The 14,389-nt window shown below is 40.6% G+C and overlaps 1 pseudogene; it reads left to right on the plus strand.

Annotated features, from left to right (window-relative positions):
• The first annotated feature begins 2,622 nt into the window (after positions 1-2,622).
• Positions 2,623-3,727, plus strand: LOC130889335 (phosphatase and actin regulator 3-like; annotated as a pseudogene).
• Positions 3,728-14,389: the final 10,662 nt, after the last annotated feature.

The raw sequence follows: 14,389 nt of genomic DNA on the forward strand, positions 1-14,389 counted from the left end.
TATTCTGAGGTAAATGTCTTTCCTTAATGTTGAAGTGTGTTTCTTGTATGCAGCATAAGGATGGATCCTGTTTTTATATTTCATATCCATTCTTTGTTATCTTGTGTCCAATGATTCCTAGTTTCTGTTATTTTATTGTTGTTGTTGGTGGTGATGGTGGTGGTAGTGGTGGTAATGTGTATGTGTGTGTGTTTCCCTTCTCTGGGTTTTGCTGGTGTGGGATTATCTATTGCCTTTGTTTTCTTGGGTGAAATGAACTTCTTTGTGTTAGAGATTACTTTCTAGTATCTTTATATAAGTTTATATTTGTAGATAATGATTAAATTTGACTTTGTCATGAAATATCTTGTTTTCCCAATCTATGATGATTAAAACTTTTGCTGAGTATAGTAGTCTGGATTATGTGATCCATGGTTTCAGAGTCTGAAATATATCTATCCGGGCTCTTAGGGTTTTAGAATCTCTTTAGACTGTGAAATTTTTCTTCTGTGATTTTGTCAAATATATGTTCCAGGCCTTTGAGCAGGGATTCTTCTCCTTCTATTCCTATTATTTTTAGGTTTGGTATTCTCATAATGTCTCAGATTTATGGGATGTTTTGTGTTAGGAAATTTTTAGATTTAATATTTTCTTTGGGGCAGGGCGGTTGTGGCGCACGCCTTTAATCCCAGCACTTGGGAGGCAGAGGCAGGCGAATCTCTGTGAGTTCGAGGCCAGCCTGGTCAACAAAGGGAATTCCAGGACAGGCTCCAAAGCTACAGAGAAACCCTGTCTCGAAAAACCAATATATATATATATATATATATATATATATATATATATATATATATTCTTTGGTCAATAAATATATTTCCTCTCATACTTTCAACACCAGAAATTCTGTCTTCAATCTCTTGTATTCTGTTGGGAAAGCTTATCTCTGTAATTCTATTCACTTACCCTGACTTTCCATTTCTATAATTCCCTCCATGTGTATTTTCTTTATTGCTTCTATATCCATTTTAATGTCTTGAACAGTTCTAATTGTTTCATCAACTCTTGGTTTTTTTCCCTTGGTTTTCTTGATACTCTTTAAAAGATTACTGATTTTCTCCAATTTTCATTGTTGTTTTCTCAAATTTTTAAGGGAGTTTAAAAAATGGGGTACTGAACTGAACAGAGAATTCTCAACAAAAGAATTTCAAATGACCAAAAGATACTTAAGGACATGTTCAACTTCCTTAGCTATCAGGGAAATTCAAATCAAAACAACTTTGAGATACCATCTGACACCTGTCAGAATAGCTAAAATCAAAAACACCAATGATAGCTCATGCTGGAGAGGATGTGGAATAAGGGGAACACTCATCCATTGCTAGTGGGAATGCAAACTTGTGCAACCACTTTGGAAATCAGTGTGGCAGTTTCTCAGAAAATTGGGAGTCAACCTACTTCAGGATCCAGCAATACCACTCTTGGGAATATACCCAAGAGATGCCCAATCATACTACAAAAACATTTGTTCAACTATGTTCATAACAGCATTATTTGTAATAGCCAGATCCTGGAAACAACTAGATGCCCCTCAATGAAAGAATGGATAAAGAAAGTGTGGCATATTTACACATTAGAGTACTACTCAGTGGTAAAAAACAATGACATCTTGAATTTGGTATGCAAATGGCTAGAAGTAGAAAACACTATCCTGAGTGAGATAACCCAGACCTAAAAAGAGGAATATGGTATGTACTCACTCATTAGTGGATTCTAGCCACCACAAACAAAGGACATTGAGCCTATAGTTCATGATCCTAGAGAAGCTAAGTATTAAGGTGAACCCAAGGGAAAACATGAGTTTATCCTCCTGGAAATTGGAAGCAGACAAGATCACCAGGCAAAAGTTGGGAGCATGGGGGAAGGTAGAGGGAAGGGAAGAGTAAGAGAGAGGGGGGAGGAGAAGGGGATGGTTGGGGAGAGCTTGGGGGAGTGGGAAGGTTGAGATGGAGGAAGGACAGATATGGGAGTAGGGAAGGAGATATCTTAATTGAGGGAGTCATTTTGGGGGTGGCAAGAAGCTTGGCTTGGGGGGTTCCCAGGATTCATGGGGATGACCCAAGCTAGGAACCTGGGCAGTGGAGGAGAGGGTGCCTGAACTGGCCTTGTCCCATAGTCACACTGATGACTATCTTGAATATCACCATAGAACCTTCGTCCAGCAACGGATGGAGACAGAGACAGAGACCCACATTGGAGCACTTGTCTGAGCTCCCAAGGTTCAGTTGAAGAGCAGAAGGAGGGAGAATATGAGCAAGGAAGTCAGGACCACGAGTGGTTCTTTCACCCACTGAGACAGTGTGCCTGAGCTAATGGGAGCTCAGCAACTCCAGCTGGACTGGGAATAAACAACCATGGGCTTACACTGGACCCTCTGAATGTGGTTGACAATTGGGGCAGACTGAGGGGCCAATAATAATGGCACTAGTACTTGTCTCTACTACATGAACTGGCTTTTGGGGATCCTATTCTCTTTGGATGCATACCTTCCTAAGCTTTGATGTGGAGAGGGGCTTGGACTTTCCACAGAGCAGGGTGCCTTGCCCTCTCTTAGGACTGGAGGGAGTGGGGGAGGGTGTGTGTGGGAGCATGTTGGAAGTGGGAGGAGGGTAGGAAGTAGTCATTTTGATTGGTATTGTTTATAAACTAATAAAAATAAAAAGAATGGATAAAGAAAATGTGGTACATTCACATAATGGAGTACTACTCAGCAGTAAAAAAAGAATGACATTTTGAAATGTGCATGCAAATGAATGGAATTAGGAAAAAAACATCCTGAGTGAGGTAACCCAGACCCAGAAAGATGGACAGGGTATGTACTCATTCATATGTTGATACTAGCTGGAAAGCAACAGATATTGAGCCTATAGTTCGTGATCCTAGGGAAGCTAAGTAGCAAGTTAACCCTAAGAAAAACATACATAGATCCCCCTGGAAAAAGGAAATAGACAAGATCTCTTGACAAAATTAAGATCATGGGGGTTGGGAGAGAACTAGGGACAAGGGAAAAAGGAGGGAAGAAGGGGAGCAGGGAGGAGAACTTGAGGGAATGGAATAGTCGAGATGAAAGAAGGGCAGAGAACCACCATGCCTCTCCTCTCTGAGTCAGATGCGATGAAGCTCCAGCCCAAGATGAACGTACACTAGAATCCTTTCCGGCACTTTGCCAAGGAAATGCAAGAAGGAGCTGCTGGCGGTGAAGCTGAGGAACCGGCTAAGCAAGCAGGAGCTAGAGGACCGGAACATCTTCCCCAGGAGGACCGATGAGGAGAGGCAGGAGATCTGACAACAGATAGAAATGAAGCTCTCCAAAAGGCTGAGCCAGAGACCAGCTGTGGAGGAGCTGGAGAGAAGAAATATCCTGAAACAAAGGAATGATCAGACCGAGCAGGAAGAAAGGAGAGAAATCAAGCAAAGATTAACAAGAAAGCTTAATCAGAGACCCACTGTTGATGAATTGAGAGACAGAAAAATTCTGATCCGTTTCAGTGACTATGCGGAAGTAGCAAGAGCACAGGACTATGACAGGAGGGCAGACAAACCCTGGATAAGACTGTCAGCAGCAGATAAGGCAGCAGTTCGTAAAGAATTAAACGAGTATAAAAGTAATGAAATGGAGGTACACGCGTCCAGCAAGCACTTGACAAGATTCCACAGGCCATAGAGATTTTCTTCTGAGAAGAATTTGTGTTTAATTTTTATGCCAACACAGAACATTCATCAGGGAACTTCCTCAAGACTAACTGCTGTGTTTGTGAGAAGAGCAGAATCACACAGAGGTGCAATCCTGACCACTTACCTACAAGAGGAGCAACCCAGAGGACACACTCCCTTCTTTGATGTCTGAGGAGTGTGAACTGTTGGGGTCACTTAAGGCCCAGAGTAACTCTCCCAGAAGAAAACATGTTTGCCTTCAGCCTAGTTCTACAGTTCTACAGTGTCCTGGAGGACGGGCAACATGCATGTGCAGGCTCACATCCCAGCCTCCATCTCAAGGGACATGTGACCCAGTGTCATTCAGTATTTTGTTGAAAAGACATTTTTATCCTGATGATTTGAAAACTAAGTTCATGTTATAGAGTGATTTACTGTACTATACTTTCTCTTTTTTATATGATGTCTAACAAAAAAATACAGTTCCAACATTTTGATTCCTGTTAAAAAAAGAAAAAAGAAAAAGAAAGAAGGGCAGAGATGAGAGCAAAAAGGGAGATATTTTTATTGAGGAAGCCATTATGGGGCTAGCAAGAAACCTGACATTAGAGAAATTCCCAGGAATTCACAAGGATGACCCTAAATAATATGAGGGGTGGGTGTCTGAACTTGCCTTGTCCTGTAGTCAGATTGATGACTACCTTAAATGTCACCATACAACCTTCATCCTGCAACTGATGGAAACAGAGGCAGAGACCTGCATCCGAACACTGGACTGAGTCCCCAAAGTCCAGTTGAAGAGTGGGAGGAGTGAGAATATGAGCAAAGAGGTCAAGACCATAATGGTGATACCAACTCCAGCTGAACAGGGAAGAAACCAGCCTAGCACCAAATTAGATACTCTGAATGTGGGTGACACTTGTATGACTGGGGCAGACTGTGGGACCACTGGCAGTGGCACCAGGATTTATCCCTATTGCTTGTATTGACTTTTTGGGAACCCATTCTCTTTGGATGGATACCTTGTTCAGCCTAGATAAAGTAGGGAGGGCCTTGGACCTTTCCCAAAGCAATATGCTTTACCCTTCTCTGAGGATTGGATGGGGGTGAGGTGGGAGGGAAGGTGAGGGGAATGGGAGGAGGGGAGGGAGTGAGAACTGGGATTTTTATGTAAAATGAAAAAAAGATAGTATTTTTAATTAAATTAAAAACGAAAAAGGGGGCTGGAGAGATGGCTTAGAGGTTAAGAGCATTGCCTGCTCTTCCAAAGGTCCTGAGTTCAATTCCCAGCAACCACATGGTGGCTCACAACCATCTGTAATGGGGTCTGGTGCCCTTTTTGGCCTGTAGGTATGCACACAGACAGAATATTGTATACATAATAAATAAATAAAAAAATAAATAAATAAATAAATAAATACGAAAAAAAAAAACACTTCCCAGAAGTTTTCAGCCCAGTGATGCTGGTCTCTTCTTAATCACCACTAATTTATAAGCTCCAGCTAATCAGCATAAATTTTCCCAGTAATTCAAAGTTTTCTCTTCAATGTTGCAAGTCTCCTGTTCATTATGGCTGACTCTTCAGAACTATAGAACTACAGAATCTCAATTCAAAATATCAAATGGCCCCAGTAGAATTTTAAAACTTCCCTCTGAAACTTGACAATCCAGGCCTCCATCTTCTGCACTGCTCTTAACATTCTTGTTTTCCAAGCTCCCACAGAATATCACACTGAACTCTTAACACTCAATGGCTTTTCCAGTCCAAACTTCCAAAGTCTTTCCACAATCCTTCCCACAGCTAAACCACACTCCAGGCAGCAACTTGTTTTGGTCAGGGTTACTATTGCTGTGATGAAACATTATGAACAAAAACAAGTTTGGGAGAAAATGGTTTATTTGCCTTATTCTTCCATATTGCTGTTCATCATCAAAGGAAGTCAGGACAGAAACTCAAATAGGGGACAAATCTGAAGGCAAGAGCTGAAGGTAGAGGCCTTGGAGAGGTGCTACTTACTGGCTTGCTTTCTATGGCTGGCTCAGCTTGCTTTCTTATAGAATCCAGGACCACCAGCCCATAGATGGAACCACTGACAAGGGGATGGATCCTCCCCCCATCAGTCTCTATTTAAGAAAATGCCAGACCTCTCTTTTCCTATCCCACCCAGCTTGCATCCAGAACCCTTCTTCCTTCTGCCCCCTTCCCTCTTTGGGCACATAACACCACCCTGCTCAGCCTGTCTGGGCGCTGGGGGCGAATCCTCAGGGCAAGCAGGCAGGAGGGAGTCCCTTTGTTACTCTAGCCTGCCTGCACCAAGCAAGGTAGGCGCTTTGTTTATGAACTACCCAACCAACATGGAGAGCTAATCTCGGCACCAGGAGAGCCATCATTGGGCATGGAGATCTGATATTGGCACCAGGAGAGACATCACTGGGGAGTGCCATCGCTGGGAAGGTACATCAGTAGGCAAGGAGACCTGATCCTATAAAAGAAGATCCATAGGAGAGCATTAGGAGGAAGAGATGGGCAGGTGCCAATGCAAGAATTCACCCAGCAATCTGAAAAACAATATGAAACCACCAGAACCCAGCGACCTCACAACAGGAGGACATGAACACCTTAATCAAGAAGAAGTAGAAAAAATTGACTTTATGAAAGTGATTGACTCCCTTAAACAGCATGTAAAAAATGCCCTTATAGAAATGGATGAGAAGTAAAACAGAAAGTTTGAAGAATTGCGTAAATCAGTGAATGATACCCTAGGAAACCAAGGAAAAACAATCAAACAGATAATGGAAACAGTTCAAGACTTGAAAACTGAAATGGAGGCAAAGAAGAAAACACAAACAGAAGGCCAGCTGGACATGGAAAATCTAGGTAAATGAATAGAGTCTACAGAAACAAGCATAACCAACAGAATACAAGAGACAGAAGAAAGAATCTCAGATTCTGAAGATACCATAGAGAAAATAAACACGCTGATCAAAAAAAAAAAAAAAAAAAAAAAACAAGGCCAACAAACTCTCATCACAAAACATTCAGGAAATATGGGACACAATAAAAAGACCAAACTTAAGACTAATAAGAGTAGAAGAAGGAAAAGAAGCACAGCTCAATGGTCCAGAAAATATATTTAATAAAATTATAGAAGAAAACTTTCCCAACCTAAAGAAAGATATACCTATGAAGAAGCATACAGAACACCGAATAGGCTGGATTAAAAAAAAAATCCCCTCGCCATATAATAGTCAAAACACAAAGCATACAGAATAAAGAAAGAATATTAAGAGCTGCAAAGGAAAAAGGCCAAGTTACTTATAAAGGTAAACCTATCAGACTTACACCTGACTTCTCTATGGAAACCATGAAAGCCAGAAGGTCCTGGATAGATGTACTGCAGAAACTAAGAGACCGTGGATGCAAGCCCAGACTACTATACCCAGCCAAGCTTTCGTTCACTATAAATGGAGAAGACAAAATTTTCCAGGATAAAAATGAATTTAAACAATATGTAGCCACAAATCCAACCTTACAGAAAGTAATAGAAGGAAAATCACTAACCAAGGAGTCCAACAATGACCACAATAACTCAGATATCTAGAGACCCTTCACCAGCGCAACTCAAAGAAGGGAAACACACAAAATCTACTACTAAAAAAGTGACTGAAGTTAACAACCACTGGTCATTAATATCACTTAATGTCAATGGACTCAACTCACCTATAAAAAGGCACAGACTAAGAGATTGGATACGAAAACAGGATCCAACATTCTGCTGTTTACAAGAAACACACCTCAACCACAAAGACAGGCACCTACTCAGAGTAAAGGGTTGGGATAAGGCTTATCAAGTAAATGGACCTAAGAAACAAGCAGGTGTGGCCATACTAATTTCTAACAAAGTTGACTTCAAACTTAAATCAATCAGAAGAGATGGAGAGGGACATTTTCTACTCATAACAGGAACACTTCATCAGGATGAAGTCTTAATCCTGAATATCTATGCCCCTAATATAAAAGCACCCACATACGTAAAAGAAACATTGCTAAAACTCAAGGCAGCCATCAAACCGCACACATTAATAGTAGGAGACTTTAACACTCCTCTCTCACCAATACACAGGTCAATTACACAGAAACCTAACAGAGAAATAAGAGGATTAAGGGAGGTAATGAATCAAATGGACTTAACAGACATCTATACAATATTTCACCCAAATAGGAAAGAATATACCTTCTTCTCTGCAGCTCATGGAACCTTCTCAAAAATTGACCACATACTCAGTAACAAAGCAAACATCCACAGTTACAAAAAAATATTAGTAACCACCTGTATCTTATCAGATCACCATGGATTAAAGCTAGAATTCAGCAACAATGCTACCCCCAGAAAGCCTACAAACTCATGGAAACTGAACAGTCAACTACTGAACCATACCTGGATTAAGGAAGAAATAAAGAAAGAAATTAAAGTCTTCCTTCAATTCAATGAAAATAAAGAAACAACATACTCAAACCTATGGGACACTATGAAAGGAAAGTTCATAGCACTAAGTGCCCACTTAAAGAAAACAGAAAAAGCACACATTGGAGACTTAACAGCCCACCTGAAAGCTCTAGAAAAAAAAGAAGCAGACTCACCTAGGAGGAGTAGAAGAATGGAAATAATCAAGCTAAGGGCTGAAATCAACAAAACAAAAACACAGAAAACAATTGAAAGAATCAATGAAACAAAAAGCTGGTTCCTGGAGAAAATCAACAAGATTGATAAACCCCTATCCTAACTAATCAAACGGCAGAGAGAGACTTTGCAAATTAATAAGATCAGAAATGAAAAGGGGGACATAACCACAGACACAGAGGAAATTCAGAGAATCATAGATCTTACTACAAAAGCCTGTATGCCACAAAACTGGAAAATGCAAAAGAAATGGACATTTTTTTGGATAAGTACCATATACCAAAGCTAAACCAAGAACAGGTGAACAATCTAAATAGACCGGTTAGTCGCGAAGAATTAGAAATGGTTATCAAAAATCTCCCTTCCAAAAATAGTCCAGGACCAGATGGTTTCAATGCAGAATTCTACCAGACCTTCCAAGAAGAGCTAATACCTATACTTCTTAATGTATTTCACAATATAGAAACAGAAGAGTCATTGCCAAATTCCTTTTATGAAGCTACAGTTACCCTGATACCAAAACCACACAAAGCCCCAACCAAGAAAGAGAATTACAGGCCTATCTCACTCATGAACATTGATGCAAAAATCCTCAATAAAATACTGGCAAACCGAATCCAAGAACACATCAGAAAAATTATCCATTATGATTAAGTAGGCTTCATCCCAGAGATGCAGGGCTGGTTCATCATACGCAAATCTATCAATGTAATCCACCATATAAATAAACTGAAAGAAAAAAACCATATGATCATTTCATTAGATGCTGAAAAAGCATTCGACAAAATTCAACATCCCTTTATGATGAAGGTCTTGGAGAGATTAGGGGTAAAAGGATCATACCTAAATATAATAAAAGCTATTTACATCAAGCCGACAGCCAACATTAAATTAAACGGAGAAAAACTCAAAGCCATCCCACTAAAATCAGGAACACGACAAGGATGTCCACTCTCTCCATACCTCTTCAATATAGTGCTTGAAGTTCTAGCAATAGCGATAAGACAACATAAGGGGATCAAGGGGATTTGTATTGGAAAGGAAGAAGTTAAGCTTTCGTTATTTGCAGATGATATGATAGTATACATAAGCGACCCAAAAAACTCTACCAAAGAACTCCTACAGCTGATAAACACCTTTGGGAATGTGGCAGGATACAAGATCAACTCCAAAAAATCAGTTGCCTTCCTATACAAAAAGGATAAGGAAGCAGAGAGGGAAATCAGAAAAGCATCACCTTTCACGATAGCCACAAATAGCATAAAATATCTTGGGGTAACTCTAACCAAGGAAGTGAAAGATCTATTTGACAAGAACTTTAAGGCATTGAAGAAAGAAATCGATGAGGACACCAGAAAATGGAAGGATCTCCCTTGTTTTTGGATTGGGAGGATCAACATAGTAAAAATGGCAATTCTACCAAAAGCAATCTATAGATTCAACGCAATCCCCATCAAAATCCCATCAAAATTCTTCACAGATCTTGAGAGGACAATAATCAACTTTATATGGAAAAACAAAAAAGCCAGGATAGCCAAAACAATCTTATACAATAAAGGAACTTATGGAGGCATTACCATCCCTGACTTCAAACTCTATTACAGAGCTACAGTATTGAAAACAGCATGGTATTGGCATAGAAACAAGGAAGTCGACCAATGGAATCGAATAGAAGACCCTAGCTTTAACCTACAAACCTATGAACACCTGATTTTTGATAAAGGAGCTAAAAGTATACAATGGAAAAAAGAGAGCATCTTTAACAAATGGTGCTGGCAAAACTGGATATCAACCTGTAGAAGAATGAAAATAGACCCATATCTATCACCATGCTCAAAACTCAAGTCCAAATGGATTAAAGATCTCAATATCAGTCTGAACACACTGAACCTGATATAAGAGAAAGTGGGAAGTACTCTACAACACATGGGCACAGGAGAACACTTCCTACGTACAACCCCAGCAGCACAGACATTAAGGGCATCATTGAATAAATGGGACCTCCTGAAACTGAGAAGCTTCTGTAAAGCAAAGGACACTGTCACCAAGATAAAAAGGCAGCCCACTGACTGGGAGAAGATTTTCACCAACCCCGCAAATGACAAAGGTCTGATCTCCAAAATATATAGAGAACTCAAGAAATTAGACCGTAAAGGGCTAATCAACCCAATTAAAAAATGGGGCACTGAGCTGAACAGAGAATTCTCAACAGAAGAAGTTTGAATGGCCAAAAGACATTTAAGGTCATGCTCAACTTCCTTAGCGATCAGGGAAATGCAAATCAAGACAACTTTAAGATACCATCTTACACCTGTCAGAATGGCTAAAATCAAAAACACCAATGATAGCCTTTGCTGGAGAGGTTGTGGAGAAAGGGATACACTCATCCATTGCTGGTGGGAATGCAAACTTGTGCAACCACTTTGGAAATCAGTGTGGCAGTTTCTCAGGAATATCGGGATCCACCTACGCCTGGACCCAGCAATACCACTCTTGGGAATATACCCAAGAAATGCCTTATCATACAACAAGAGTATATGCTCAACTATGTTCATAGCAGCATTGTTTGTAATAGCCAGAACCTGGAAACAACCTAGATGCCCTTCAATGGAAGAATGGATGAAGAAAGTATGGAATATATACATATTAGAGTACTCAGCAGTAAAAAACAACGACATCCTGAATTTTGCAGGCAAATGAATGGAAATAGAAAACACTATCCTGAGTGAGGTGAGCCAACCCAAAAAGAGGAACATGGGATATACTCACTCATATTTGGTTTCTAGCCATGAATAGGGGACATTGAGCCTATTATGCATGATCCTAAAGAAGCTAATTAAGAAGGTGAACCCAAAGAAAAACATTTAGGCGATAAAAGGAGACAGAGACAAAGACCCACATTGGAGCACCGGCCTGAAATCTCAAGGTCCAAATCAAGAGCAGGAGACAGAGCATAAGCAAGGAACTCAGGACCGCGAGGGGTGCACCCACACACTGAGACAATGGGGATGTTCTATCAGGAACTCACCAAGGCCAGCTGGCCTGGGTCTGAAAAAGCATGGGATAAAACCGGACTTGCTGAACATAACGGACAATGAGGACTACTGAGAACTCAAGAACAATGGCAATGGGTTTTTGATCCTACTGCACGTACTGGCTTTGTGGGAGCCTAGGCAGTTTGGATGCTCACCTTACTAGACCTGGATGGAGGTGGGTGGTCTGTGGTCTTCGCACAGAGCAGGGAACCCGGATTACTGTTAGGGATGATGAGGGAGGGGGACTTGATGGGGGAGGGGGAGGGAAATGGGAGGTGGTGGCGGGGAGAAGGCAGAAATCTTAAATAAATAAATAAATAAATTAAAAAAAATAAACTGAAAGAAAAAAAACCATATGATCGTTTCATTAGATGCTGAAAAAGCATTTGACAAAATTCAACATCCCTTTATGATAAAAGTCTTGGAGAGATTAGGGATACAAGGGTCATACCTAAATATAATTAAAGCTATTTACAGCAAGCCGACAGCTAACATTAAATTAAATGGAGAGAAACTTAAAGCCATCCCACTAAAATCAGGAACACGCCAAGCTGTCCACTCTCTCCATACCTCTTCAATATAGTTCTTGAAGTTTTAGCAATAGCAATAAGACAACATAAGGGGATAAAGGGGATTCGAATTGGAAAGGAAGAAGTTAAACTTGCATTATTTGCAGATGATATGATAGTGTACATAAGCAACCCCAAAAACTCCACCAAAGAACTCCTACAGCTGATAAACACCTTTAGGAATGTGGCAGGATACAAGATCAACTCCAAAAAATCAGTCGCCCTCTTATACACAAAGGATATGGAAGCAGAGAGGGAAATAAGAGAATCATCACCTTTCATGATAGCCACAAATAGCATAAAATATCTTGGGGTAACTCTAACCAAGGAAGTGAAAGATCTATTTGACAAGAACTCTAAGGCATTGAAGAAAGAAATTGAAGAGGATACCAGAAAATGAAAGGATCTCCCTTGCTCTTGGATTGGGAGGATCAACATAGTAAAAATGGCAATTCTACCAAAGGCAATTTATAGATTCAATACAATCCCCATCAAGGTCCCATCAAAATTCTTCACAGATCTTAAGAGGACAATAATCAACTTTATATGGAAAAACAAAAAACCCAAAATAGCCAAAACAATCTTATACAATAACGGATTGTCTGGAGGCATTACCATCCCTGACTTCAAACTCTATTACAGAGCTACAGTAATGAAAACAGCGTGGTATTAGCATAAAACCAGAGAAGTCGACCAATGGAATCATATAGAAGACCCGGATTTTAACCCACAAACCTATGAACACCTGATTTTCGATAAAGGAGCTAAAAGTATACAATGGAAGAAAGAAAGCATGTTTAACAAATGGTGCTGGCACAAGTGGATGTCAACCTGTAGAAGAATGAAAATAGACCCATATCTATCACCATGCACAAAACTCAAGTCCAAATGGATCAAAGACCTCAGTATCAATCTGAACACACTGAACCTGATAGAAGAGAAAATAGGAAGTACCCTACAACATATGGGCACAGGAGATCACTTCCTATGTATAACCCCAGCAGCACAGACATTAAGGGCAACATTGAATAAATGGGACCTCCTGAAACTGAGAAGCTTCTGTAAAGCAAACGACACTGTCATTAAGATAAAAAGGCAGCCTACTGACTGGGAGAAGATGTTCACCAACCCCGCAACAGACAAAGATCTGATCTCCAAAATATATAAAGAACTCAAGAAACTAGACGTTAAAATGCTAATTAACCCAATTAAAAATGGGGCACTGAACTGAACAGAGAATTCTCAACAGAAGAAGTTCAAATGGCCAAAAGACATTTAAGGTCATGCTCAACCTCCTTAGCGATCAGAGAAGTGCAAATCAAAACAACTTTGAGATATCATCTTACACCTGTCAGAATGGCTAAAATCAAAAACACTAAGGATAGCCTTTGCTGGAGAGGTTGTGGAGAAAGGGGTACCCTCATCCATTGCTGGTGGGACTGCAAACTTGTGCAACCACTTTGGAAATCAGTGCTGCGGTTTCTCAGAAAAATTGGGATCAACCTACCCCTAGACCCAGCAATACAACTCTTGGGAATATACCCAAGAGATGCCCTATCATATGACAAAAGCATTTGTTCTACTATGTTCACAGCAGCATTATTTGTAATAGCCAGAACCTGGAAGCAACCTAGATGTCCTTCAATGGAAGAAGGGATGAAGAAAGTGTGGAATATATACACATTAGAGTACTACTCTGTGGCAAAAAACAATGACTTCTCGAATTTTGCATGCAAATGGATGGAAATAGAAAATAGTATCCTGAGTGAGGTAACCCAGACCCAAAAAGAAGAGCATGGGATGTACTCACTCATAATTGGTTTCTAGTCATGGATAGGGGCCACTGAGTCTATAATTTGTGATCCTAAAGAAGCTAAACAAGAGGGTAAACCCAAGGAAAAACATATAGTTATCCTCCTGGCTATGGGAAATAGACAAGATTGCCAGGCAAAAAACTGGAATCTTAGGGGTGGGGTGGGATGGGGGTGAGGGGAGATGGGGAGAGAAAAATGTGAAGGAGAGGATGAGGGGAACTGGGGGAAACGGGATGACTGGGGATAAAGGAAGTTTGGATAGGGGAGCAGGGAAACTCATATCTTAGTTAAGGGAGCCACCTAAGGGTTGGCAAGAGACTTGAACTTGGAGTGGCTACCAGGTGCCCAGGACAATGTCCCCAGTTAGTTCCTTGGGCACCTGAGGATAGGGAACCTGAAATGAACCTATCCTATAGCCATACTGATGAATATCTTGCATATTACCATAGAATCTTCATCTAGCGATGGATGGAGATAGAGACAGAGACCCACACTGGAGCACTGGACTGAGCTTTCAAGGTCCTAATGAGGGGCAGAAGGAGGGAGAACATGAACAAGGAAGTCAGGACCACGAGGGGTGCACCCACCCACTGAGACAGTGG

This window comes from Chionomys nivalis, chromosome 18 (assembly GCF_950005125.1).
Source record: "Chionomys nivalis chromosome 18, mChiNiv1.1, whole genome shotgun sequence".
Taxonomy (NCBI): Eukaryota; Metazoa; Chordata; class Mammalia; order Rodentia; family Cricetidae; genus Chionomys; species Chionomys nivalis.